Source organism: Alligator sinensis, unplaced genomic scaffold, assembly GCF_000455745.1.
Source record: "Alligator sinensis unplaced genomic scaffold, ASM45574v1 scaffold970_1, whole genome shotgun sequence".
In the NCBI taxonomy this organism is placed as follows: Eukaryota; Metazoa; Chordata; order Crocodylia; family Alligatoridae; genus Alligator; species Alligator sinensis.
The window spans coordinates 283,191-295,011 of record NW_005842094.1 but is presented as its reverse complement, the minus strand read 5'-3'; positions in this window follow the sequence as shown (position 1 = coordinate 295,011).

The window sequence follows — 11,821 nt, the reverse complement described above, 5'->3', positions numbered from 1 at the left end:
AAAGAGTGATGCAAAACCCCTGCAGCTTTTTTCAGCAATTCCACATCAGAGTCAGCAGCGTTTTGTTCAGCATAGACCTGACAACCTTATACCGTGCCTTTAGCAGCAGGTTGCAAATAAAACTACATTACATGAACTTACAGGGAGATATTTTAATGGCTTGCTTTTTTCATCAAAACGGCAAACAACGGTTTAAAGAATTATGACCCAAATACATCTTCTAGTGTTAGCTAAGTGCAAGTAGGAATTGGGAGCAATAAACAACAGCAATAAAATAATAAAACAATGAAAAATTCTCTGCCTCAATCTTCATTCAAAACAAAAAATATAAACCACATCAAACTACTATCCAGACAATTATCAGTTAATCTTGAACCGCTGGGCTCCTTCCCGAGGCCCTTATTTATTTTTTTTACTCAGCAAACTCTGATGGATGAATAAAAATAAATTAGAGCTGCAAACATGGACACAATGTGCCTGAAAAGATCCATAATGATCCCTTATTTTTGGTGCTGAAGTGAAAAGAAAGAGGGAACAAAGGGAATATAAGTGATACAGTTGCCTCAACGTATGTTTAAAAGCACATAAGCAGTAGAGGGTGTCACAGATGGTAGACTGAGGAAAAAGAAGATTGCTTCCATAAATCATAAAAAGTTGTAAGCTATACCTTCACTCATCATGGATAACACTGAACAAAGCAGATAATAAGACACATTTGCATTTTTCTACCCACATAAAAATAGCTTTGTGCCAAAAAGCCCTTTCGTTATGTTTGTCTCCTTTAGGTAAAGATACCCTTTAAGGTATTTGGGCTATAAAAGAGTACATACAAAATGACTGATGCCAGTTTCAAAGTTATTTTTGTAACTGCTGAAGAAATGACATATTCTGATCTAACACTGTTTATACTTCTACGGAAGTCCAATAAAAATATCACATTAAAGTAACATGCATTTATCTTAATGTCAATTATTTTTAGAGCCTAAAATAAAGTGTTTTGATGGATTAATAGACATAGTCATAGAATTGAAATATCTATTCACAGTTATTTTTAAACTGTGTGAGAAAATCACTTAAAATAGTCAATCTTAAATGAAGAGAGAAGTCTGTAAATCGTCATGTTTCAGCATGAAAGCAAAACTGATTGGCTTAGTTCTGCCATTCCTGAACTTTCATTAACACTTATCGTGTTGGAAACTTAGTGCCCTTGATCTGAGGAGAGGGAGAGCCCTTTTCCATTGGTATGTGAAGGATGCCAGGAACAAAAAAGAAATATTTAGGGCAGTTAGGAATGCTTATTATGCAGGTGGGAACCGGCATCGCTGTTACTTCTACACATAGATACATTTTTTTTTTTTTAAATAGAAAAATTTTCTAGAAGCCATAAAAGAGCTTCTGGGAAGTCTACTAAGTTAAACAGAGTTTCCATTCCTCATCAGCTTTATCTCACTGTGGTTTGGACAATGTTGGGGGGAAAAGATGTTCCGTGAATTGGCAGATTTTACTGTTGGCAAACGGAGCAGAATGAGATATCCATCATCAGGCAGTTAAACAAAAAGCTAATGATCGTTTTTAATTAATAGAACCCATAAAAGCAAGAGATGACAAGTTATTCACAGCTAAGTTTTAAAATGGTATATCCATTCCCAATTGACATGCTATGCTTTGTTGAAGACACAAACTTAATGCTCATTTTAGGTTACCTGACATTTGAGTGAGAAACACCTGCAAGCCATTTAGTAAGCAGCCAGCCAAATCACTGTAATAGGAGGATTTGTTTCTGACCCTTTTCTTTGTTTTTTATCAATTCACCATAAATAAATTCTGACAGGTCTTTTCTTTAGTAGAAATGAAGCTTGCATTGAATCTTTGTCACAGTGATTTTCAGACCTAACACTTTGTAGTGCTGCTAGAGAAGTTAATGTACTTATAGGGGGTGGGGAAATGGGATATTGAGGACAAAAGGAACACTGACAAAGTAACATCAATAAAATATGCTTTATCCCATTCAGTTTGAATGTTGTATACACTTTGTTTCATTCGCAATAATTGAACAGCAGGCAGGCTGAGCTGTTAAAAAGAACTTTATTGAACATGTATAGAGGCCAGTGTTACATGTGGAGAGGCTTGTACTTTTCCGGTGCAGCTGTAGCCATCAGTTCTCATTCCTCTGCACTAGGTTTCACACAATATTATATCTCCTCAGAAACCTGAATCTCCCCATCTCTGCTCATTGTACCACGCATTTCTATGTGAAACAACTTCCATGGAGATACTGAATAATATATCAGTGTAGTATTTAGACCTCAGTTGAATTGTTTACTTCAACATGCAGTACTTTGAATTATGATAATACTTACATACAAGAAGCTATATTAAAAAGAACATTGCTACAGCTACTAAGCCAAAGGCTAGGAAGTGTCAGACTTGAGGTTGCCTTTGCAACTTTTAAAATCAGGGCCACACACTTACATATCATGTAAAAGAAACAATAAAAGTGTTCTAAATCCAAGACTGTGCATGAATTACAGCTAAATGAAAAACCAGAAAATGAAACAGAACAAAAAGAAAAGTCAGGTTGCTGCAGTTGCCTGTACAACATGACCCAAATCTTCTCAAGTCAACGGTGGAAGTCTTTTGAAAGGCACTGGCTGAGATCCTAAAGCCACCAGCAGTATCTAATTAATTGATTTGGAAATGTCACTGGTAGGTCCCTTCCAAACTGGTTTACAGCAAAATGAACAAATAAACTTAGAATGCCAGCTATTAAAATAAAGAATGGAAGCTTTTTGTTAAAAAAAATGTAGAAAATTTGTGTTCAAATTCAAATGGAGAGCAGAATTGTCTCTGTTCATGTTACAACTTAAATTCAGCACTCAGTGACAGAACTAATTCCTGGTAACAGCTGTATCATTTCTGTTTGTCTTCAAAAGGGCTTGAAAGGCTGAGAACTAAGGGCATTTTTACACGTGCTCTGACACGCTCTGATTAGAACGCATTGGAGCAGACTCAATTAATGGAATCCAGTGTTCTGCAACATCTTGTGGATTTAGCAACCCCTTTGTTTCAACATGGTGGCAGGGATGCTTTAACTAAAGCTTATGGAATGAGTTTTAGTTAAAGCTCCCCCCCACACCACCATTTTGAAAGATGGGACACTGAATGCACAAGACATTGTGGGCATTTTAATTAGAGTGACTCCCGAGAGCCACCCCCCACCCCCACCCCAGAGCATGTGTATAGGTGCCCTCAGTTTTTCTCCGTACCTGGAAAGTGACCAGAATTTTTATTATGGAACAAGCTACTCCACAGTAACTTTTGTTTGCCTCTGATTTTTATCCCAGAATAATTTATTCTGAAAAATCTATTGCAATCAATTTCCATGTTTAGATATATGCATGATGGGCATGTCTAAATGACGAAAAATAAGTTTGTTATTATAACGCAATATTTAATATCTAAAACACATTTGAGTAGATATGGTATTTGTAGTCTTACCTTAATGTAGCAGCTTTTGGTCCTTTACCGAATTTACAAGAATAGTCAATATTATATATTAAAGAAATCCATTGTGTTGTGATAAACATCTTCACTCCAGTAGGGCTTCATGCACTCAAGAAATTTTCACCAATTAATTAATTAAATTAGTGAAATAAATGTGTGTTGACAAGCCATTAGAGAGAGAATAAATTTTATAATGCAGCCACTGACTGACAGGCCTCACATCTCAGCAAACAGTTGGAAAATTACTTCACACAAGCTGTTATGAATATAGTGTCAAATAAATACACAATAATGTCACGTTGCTGTGAAAGCCTAGCTTCTGCTGTGTTTGGTTGATAAAATGATACAGAGTCATCTAAATAAATATGGTGTCACCTATGTTAAGAGAAACCACATGGTCTAAATGATGCTGTGTTGTATGCAGTTTCAAAAAATGTCTTTTGGAATAACAATCAACAGACAATAATGGTTAACAGTTTGTAAACAAACAGATGCTTAGAAATACAGTCCAACTCAGAGCCTTGCAGAAAATGATTTAGAAGTTGGCAATAAAAATGTGTTATAATACATTGATACATGCTAGGAGAAGAACCTCTTCCAGTATATTAGTCTCCATTTCTGGCTTAGTCACAAGTGAATACGTGATGAAGGTTCTAGCTCCCATATTATCAGTGAGACAGTTCTTTTGCAAGACTCAGGTTGCATATATATTTTGAGCCATTCCATTTTTTTTCTGCAGAAATTCTACTGTGTAACTTAAAAGGGTCCCTAATCCTTTTGTGCTTGATCCCCTTAGTGAGTGTTTGGAATGTGAAAGAAATGCAAGACTGGTACCCCACGATGGCAAAGAGAAGAGTTAGAAATAACTGGCGCAGAACAGATGTTGATGAAAACACTGTGTGTAATCCCACTCTGTGTACTAGTTCTGACTTCAACTGAATGTGGTCAAAGTCATCTCCAGTCAATCAGGCTGAAGCTTTTCTAAGCCACTTAATAAAATGTGATTCTTCAGCAGAAGTAAAATGAGCATTCCCATCAGCCAGTTCAGATTTCCCTCTCTGTGAAGAACCGGATGAGTTCACGCCCAAAATTATAGAATGCTAAGAAGTGAATTAGGAAAGCCAATTCCAAACTCTCTTATTTTAACGACAGGGTGCCTCCTGTTACTGATGTAATAAAACTAAATAATAGGTGTTGCCTAACAGCTGTTATTACACTACACGGGCTGCTGGAGCAGCAGGGAATTGTTCATATGAACTGAAATTAAATTGGTTTTCTAGATTTCTATTTCAGTCAGAGTGTTAGTTTGTTATAAATTAAGCTATGTTTTAAGCACCTTTCCTTATTTGAGTTAAAAGGGGCCTCACATACAGTTCTGACCATGCAACAGAAAAGGAATTGTGAACCTAAAGCTTGCTGCTGAAATGTGTTCAGCAACCACCTTCTAATTTTAGCATGTTACAAATATTATGGAGAATGTTTTGAGAGACTAATGAATCTGGTGCTGATTTGATGTAATAATGTATATATTATAGATATACAAAAATTAGATAAGTATAATTTTTACTGTGGATTTCATCTGAATCATGTAAAGTGCCCTGTAGAAGTGAGGCATCGAAGAACTACATGAGCTGCACAAAGGAATCCATCTGCAGTGCTAACAACTGAATTTCCTAGCAAAAATATAATCCAAATACGCTGACCCCTAGCTTGTTCAGTGCTGTATCTCCAAAGCCATCCTGCCTGCCATAATTCATGATAAAACAAGTAAGAGTAAGAACGTAAATTGGAATGCAGCAAAGTGTGGCCTCCTGCACCTATGCCATTCTAAAGTCAGAGCCTTTGATAATCTATGGTATATTAGCCCCAACTTCCACATTTTCCACTGCATTTCCTGTGGTTGACTTCAGTTGGATTACTTGTGGTAGTCAAGTTAAATATAAAAGTAAATGTATAAGTACTTGTTTATACACAAAAGCTGTATTGATTTAACTATGGCAGTTTAGTTAAAAAGGCATAGCCTTCCTACTAGTGTGGATGCTGTCATATCTGTGTAAAGAAAGGACAAATGGTGTTCCATCCATGTGCCGAGGTCTATGCAAACAGTGTCACACAGCAGTAGTTGAATTGGTACCTAAAACCCTTTCATGCCACCATTAGGATGGAGAGAATCAGAAAATTCACCGCAAGAGCTAGGGAAGAAGATAAGCAGGCAAAAAGCAATCTAGGAAATCTCCCAGAGATTTCTTAGATTCCTATGCAGATTTCCTGTGCAGAATGTCACCATCTAGCAGATGAAGGAGAGAAAATAAGGGAAATTTGAAATAGGAGAACATTTGAAATTAGCATAGGGACAATAGGCAAAGTATATCATACACTGCACAGGACTAAAAAGAGAAAGTGGTTATTATACTTTTATTTAATTTAGAAAAACTGGTCACTCCATGGAGAGGGCACTATTTTATAACGACTACTGACTGATTCAAGGACTTTCATACTCCCCTGTTCCCCCTTTTATTGTAGCAGCCTGGCTGTCTCAAGAGAACCTTGCCACATCTGTACCTTACTTATTTCCATGTTGTGGAGGGATTTAATACTGATCTTAGCAACACTGGCCAAAGAACAGAGGCGAGTGAGCTGCCATCATATGATTTCAGTCTCTGATTTTGTGTAATTTGAACAAAAAGCTCAATCATTTAAATGCAGCCAAAAGTAAATATTTATAGGGAGATAAAGTTGGCAGGCCAGTGGAGCTCTCACTGCTATGTGAAAGAAGGCTTCACATTTAATAAATGAAGTATCGCCTGTCTCAGCAAAATAAGAGGTTGCAGGGCATACATTCAGATTCTCCTTGTAACTCATTTCACATCTTGACAGGGAAATTTAACAAAAATTCCTCTATTTTGCCTACTTCTCTTCGCATTTACTGTCATGTTGTAACACATACTGGAACTAAGAGAAACCTTAGTTTTATTTGAAATCTGGTGTTTGTTTAAATGTGATATGTGACATCTTGTATTAGTAATAATATATTCAGCAATAACTGAGGTCACACGCCTTAAACATTGGTATAAAATGTTTTATATTAAGCTCTCAGGAAGAAAAACATACTTGTACTCATTTCCCATTTAGCTATGGGATTCTAAATATTTTCTAAATAAAATTTAACAACAGTAATATTGCAGCAAATGTTATTTAACTTTTCCAGTAATGTATATGACAAAATCTGACCCTGCATACAGTACTCAACCAAAACAACCATTGCTTTCAATCAGGTTCTGAGTCTTTTAAATTAGACTGAGGATAATGTTAGTTCTTAAGATAATTTATTTTTAGGCTTAAGGTATGGACAGATGAAACAACTATACTACTTTAAAAGGGTGAGGATGGACTTACCTCAGTTGAATCCACTGTAACTGTTTTGTCTGTCTGCTCTATCTCACTTTGTGTTGAAGCTAAAGTGCAATAATTTACCACCTGCTTCATTCAGAGTAAATTATTGTGGTTTATCTTTTTTGTGGTAAAAGAATAGGTATAACAGAGCTGATGAGTCCCCTTCCCTTCAGATTGGTATCTTTTTTCTGTCTTCATCCCCAGTAACATAATTAACTGGCAGTGCTTAACAACTGTTTCTCTCTTTGGCCTCTGGGGCAGATCTTTAGCTAGTGTAAATCAGTGCAGTCCCATTAATTCAAAGACTTTGTAGAAAACAAGGCACTTGTAGACTGAGTTGAGAAAAACAACATATTTTTCCAGTCTAGTTGGTAATTAAAAAATGTTATTTTGGTTTGAAATAAAAATAAGATTTGAAATTTTGGTCTAACATTTTTTTTTTTTAAATATTAATTTCAGGTCAATCAAAACATTTCATTTTAATTTCAAGCTCTCTATGCTCTCTACCCTGGCACTGAAGGAGGAGTCTTTACACAATTGCTGGCAGGACTGTATAAAGTGATTTCACAGAACTTAACTGGAAGTATGCAACATCCACTCAGCGTTCCACTGTTCAGCAAGTCAAGAAAAAATAATTTTCTTCACATTGTTACTTCTGGATCAGACAATCCATTTTCTATTTGACACAAAGGGGCTTTGTCCTGCAGTCAATATACAGGTCTGTACATTCCTCTTGTTGAAGACAATGAATGGTGTGTACATGCAAGTACTGGTTTGTTTTTTTCTAGGAAACATATTGCATCTCTAGGTTTTATGCAGAACATTTACTGAAGTCAGGAAAGAGCACTGCTTAAAAATTAATGGAACAAGACCCTAGTTATAACTCTTTTTAGGTAGAGAGGAGAAAACAAACAAAAATGTAATTTCAAATTGGTAGGTAGTCTAATTTAAAATTAGAAATGACCATCTTGGTATTTGTCACTCCTTTCGATTCTCTCCTGGCTTAAACAGAGACAGGAGTAAAAGCTGGTGCAACTTTCTGCTTAGTAAAGGTTTTTGCCATGTGTTATACAGAACTCATTTCAAAGTTTTTATACAGTTCAAATTTACCATTAATTCAGTCAGCCCATTTCGTCTTCTCTTATTCTTGCAAATCAACTGCATTTGGAAGAAAAGAAAACTATCCAGAAAAAAATCTAACCATTGATGTAGCCTACCAAGTATGAATCTTAATTAACAGTGGCTACTTAAATAAATATTGCTGTCCAGACATTACATCAATAAAGATATTTATCTAAGAGTCTATTCAGAATATTTTATGCTATGCACTGAGAAATTAAACCACAAACACAATTGAATCGAAGAGGTCAATTTTGCCTATTTAGTCCGCATAAAAGCCACGCAAGGTATTTATTTAACACAAACACTTTGTTAATACCTCCAGGCTTCTTTGATTTTAAAATTTAGTAACACTTAAGAGGTAACCTGCTGTCCATATAACATAACAACAACAATAAAAATCATTAGTGTATAATGACAGATACAGATACACTGAAAGTCAGATGGTCTGACTCAAAACTTCAATCAGACCCCATAAGGCCAATGTTATCTATATTCCCAAGACACAGGTACTCTATAATTTACTGTGACATTCAATGTGTATGCCTATCTCTAACTTATATGCACTCTTTCATACTATTTCTTTATTGAAATCTAAACTGTGAGTATGGTCTGATCTGAGTGAGGGAAGGTGTGACCATGCAGTGTCCCCAGAGCAAACCAAAGAGGAGAGAATTTTGACATTCAGGTTGTGAACCTGGACCAGTGTGTTTATCTACTGCTGTGCTACTGCCACCAGTTATTGCCTGAGACGGAAGAAGAAAGTAGGTTCACAGGTAAGTGAAAGAAAAGGCAGAACTTCTCAGGGGTATAGAGGAAAACAGTAGTTAAAAGACTATACTTTGGAGCTGAGAGCAAGAGTTGGACAGGGCACAAGCAATGAAACTCACAGGAGGGCAAGGGGGAATGCTAGGTGGAAGGAACTAAATCTTCCTACAAATATAAACATAGGTCAGCTATGTCACTGCAACCAGTGACTGAAAATTAACTTCTTAAATGCATGAATATATGGCCATACGTGACACAATTTTACTCTCATTAACATCCCATTGATTTCAGTGCATGGGATCTGAGGTGAAAATTTAGCTCCTGAGAAGGTCAAAGCAAAGGAAAAAATAAGCAAATGTCCCATCTTTTCACTACCCAGCCTTCACCATTGCTTTGGGTATGATCAACATAAAATAGATGATAGACAATTTGATCTACGTGTGAACTGCTTCAGCTATTTAATCTTTACGGCAGCAGTGGACAGCTTGTGCAGCTGACTCGTTGATCATGCATCACAAAGAAATGTCACTGGAGTGTGTAAGTCATTCAGCATCCATTCAGCCACCACTTCTCACAGGCAGTTACAGGGAATATAGATGCAGAGACTTTATTAGAATTTAACTCTCTATGCTGTGGAAACTAGCACAGGAATGTAATCTAAAATGACCATGGAATATCATCTATTCATAAATTCAGCACCTATCTTCCAAAGATGTGAGGAGTTCTGTGGAAAATCCTGGCTAGATGTCCTACTATGTGCGCAGACATGAAGGCTTGGCTGACCAAGTTGTATAAGTGAAAATGTTGAATAATGCACTGTGTTTGCTCCAGAAAAGACTGAACCCTGGGGCTTAAAGCTAGGGAATGATGAATTTAATTAATTGGGTGTGTCTATGGGGAATGAAAGGGGTTATTCTTAGGGCATGTCTACACTTGAAACTTTTTGTGGGTTTTGTGTATCCGTGTTCAGTGATTCACAACAAACTGTGGCATTAATAGTATGTGCATCACACATTGTTTTCCCTCATTTAAGTTATTTTAAATTCTAGAATGAAAGCAACAATTTCTCCTGAATTCATGTACTTTTGTTTTGGACACATCCCTTTGTTGTTCTGTACTGTTTCATTTAAGATAACTCGTAGTCGGCCGTGAATCATTGCAGGATAGGCATAGGCAGACTAATGTGCAACTGTAATTGAAATGTTAATTGAAAATGCTAATGCTATGCTTTTTTTGCCTCTGGTCAGTATAGTAAATAAGATGGTGCATCTCCACATTTACCTGGCAAAAGATAAGCCCTTTCAATCTTAAAGGACCTGGCCTTACTCGGTAGCTTTTGATTCAGATGGGAAGTTTGGTTTTATTTTTTCCATCTATGGCTTCTATTCATTCTTCCTTTTGGAAGAAGAACCTACACCAGGAACATAATTTAACAGATCCGTACATATACATACAAAAGGGAGAGGGAAGTGTATTGCAGAATTTTGCAGCACACCTGGAGTCAGCCACTCACGTGTTCCCTCTGGCCAGGAGACTGACCTTTCTGCCTTAGTTTCTGTAACTGTAAATAGAGATATCCATCATCTGTTAATATTTATCCACTTCCAACAGCTATTGTTTGTGATATTTGCAAAATGAGTTTAAGATAAAAATACTGACAATTAATGCTAATGTGGCTGCGTGAAGAAAATGACATAAATTATCTTTAAAGCAAAACTGGATTTCACAGATAGAAAAGAGTGCATTTAGCTTACTTGCTCATAGCTAGTGTTTGCTCATTGAAGAAAGAATTTTAGAAGACAAATGAATCTGTCACCTTGCTGCTCTCCCACCAACCAGAAAAGCAACTTTCAGGTACAACAATTACAAAAATGCTTGTCCCTTGCGCAACGTGGAATAGAGTGTGATCCTGCAGCAAGCTGCAGTCCCACTGCCAGAGTTATACAGGTTTCCCTTGCTTTATGCGGGTTCTGTATGTGCAAATTCACTCTTATGCGATTACTCACTTCATACCAAACATTCGTTGTATGCAAGGTAAATTCACTCTTATGTGATTGGTGTGGTGGAAGCCTGCAATCAGCTGCTTTGTGCGGTGCATTGTGGGAGTGATACACACCAAAATATAGTCTCCTGTGTTGATCTGTGCTCCACACTCGTTGTCTGCGACACGTGTTTCTGTAGTTGCCATCCCCATTATGGCTTCTAAGCGTCCTGCTAGCTTATCTCCTATCCCTCTCTCTGGTCCATAAATGATGCCTTCACCACCCCCTCTTCACATCAACTGAACATTCACCACCACCCTGTGCTGGTGTGCACTGTCTGCTGTTGGTGAGTAGCAAAAATGTCTTGTAAAAGCGTTAGAAATAGGTCTGGGGGTCAGTACAGTTGAGGTTGTGGAACCTATCCCTATTTGTTACATTGTAAAGTGGGTTCCCTTTCTGCAAATTTGAGTTATGTACCATTTTCCAGGAATGCACGTACAGTATAAAATGAGGGAAACCTGTATCTGAAATATAATTGCAGGATTATTTCTATAAAAGAGCTACCTTTTATAAGCCTATGTGTTCCTTTCCTTCCCAGGAGTTCTTTCTGCTTAGCTGACTCCTCCTGGCTGCAAAGTCTGAAAAGAGTTCACAGAGGGGCAACAGGATCAGCCTCCCCTTCCCCCCACACCCTTTTTTTCTTGCAGGAAAATACGGTACGAGATTTCATCATGACAAGGCCTGCTTAAATCACTACAAAGAGAAACATAAAACAGATGCACACATATGAAACTCACAAAAATGCCATGTTGCTGGCTTTTGGGGTCAAATACTTTTTTTAACTGCTAAATACAACCAAAGGCATTTAGAACCTGGTACAAATGAGCAGAAGGATTATCTGTGACTTCAGTGGGAGTTCCACTGGGACATCCATCTCTTCTGATTTTTAATTTCTGTGAAAATCTGTGAGAGAAGTCATCACAACACCCCCTCCCCCCTATCCTGTTTTACCTTCATTTGCCACCAGTCACGGGTCATCCAGATTAACACTTTTC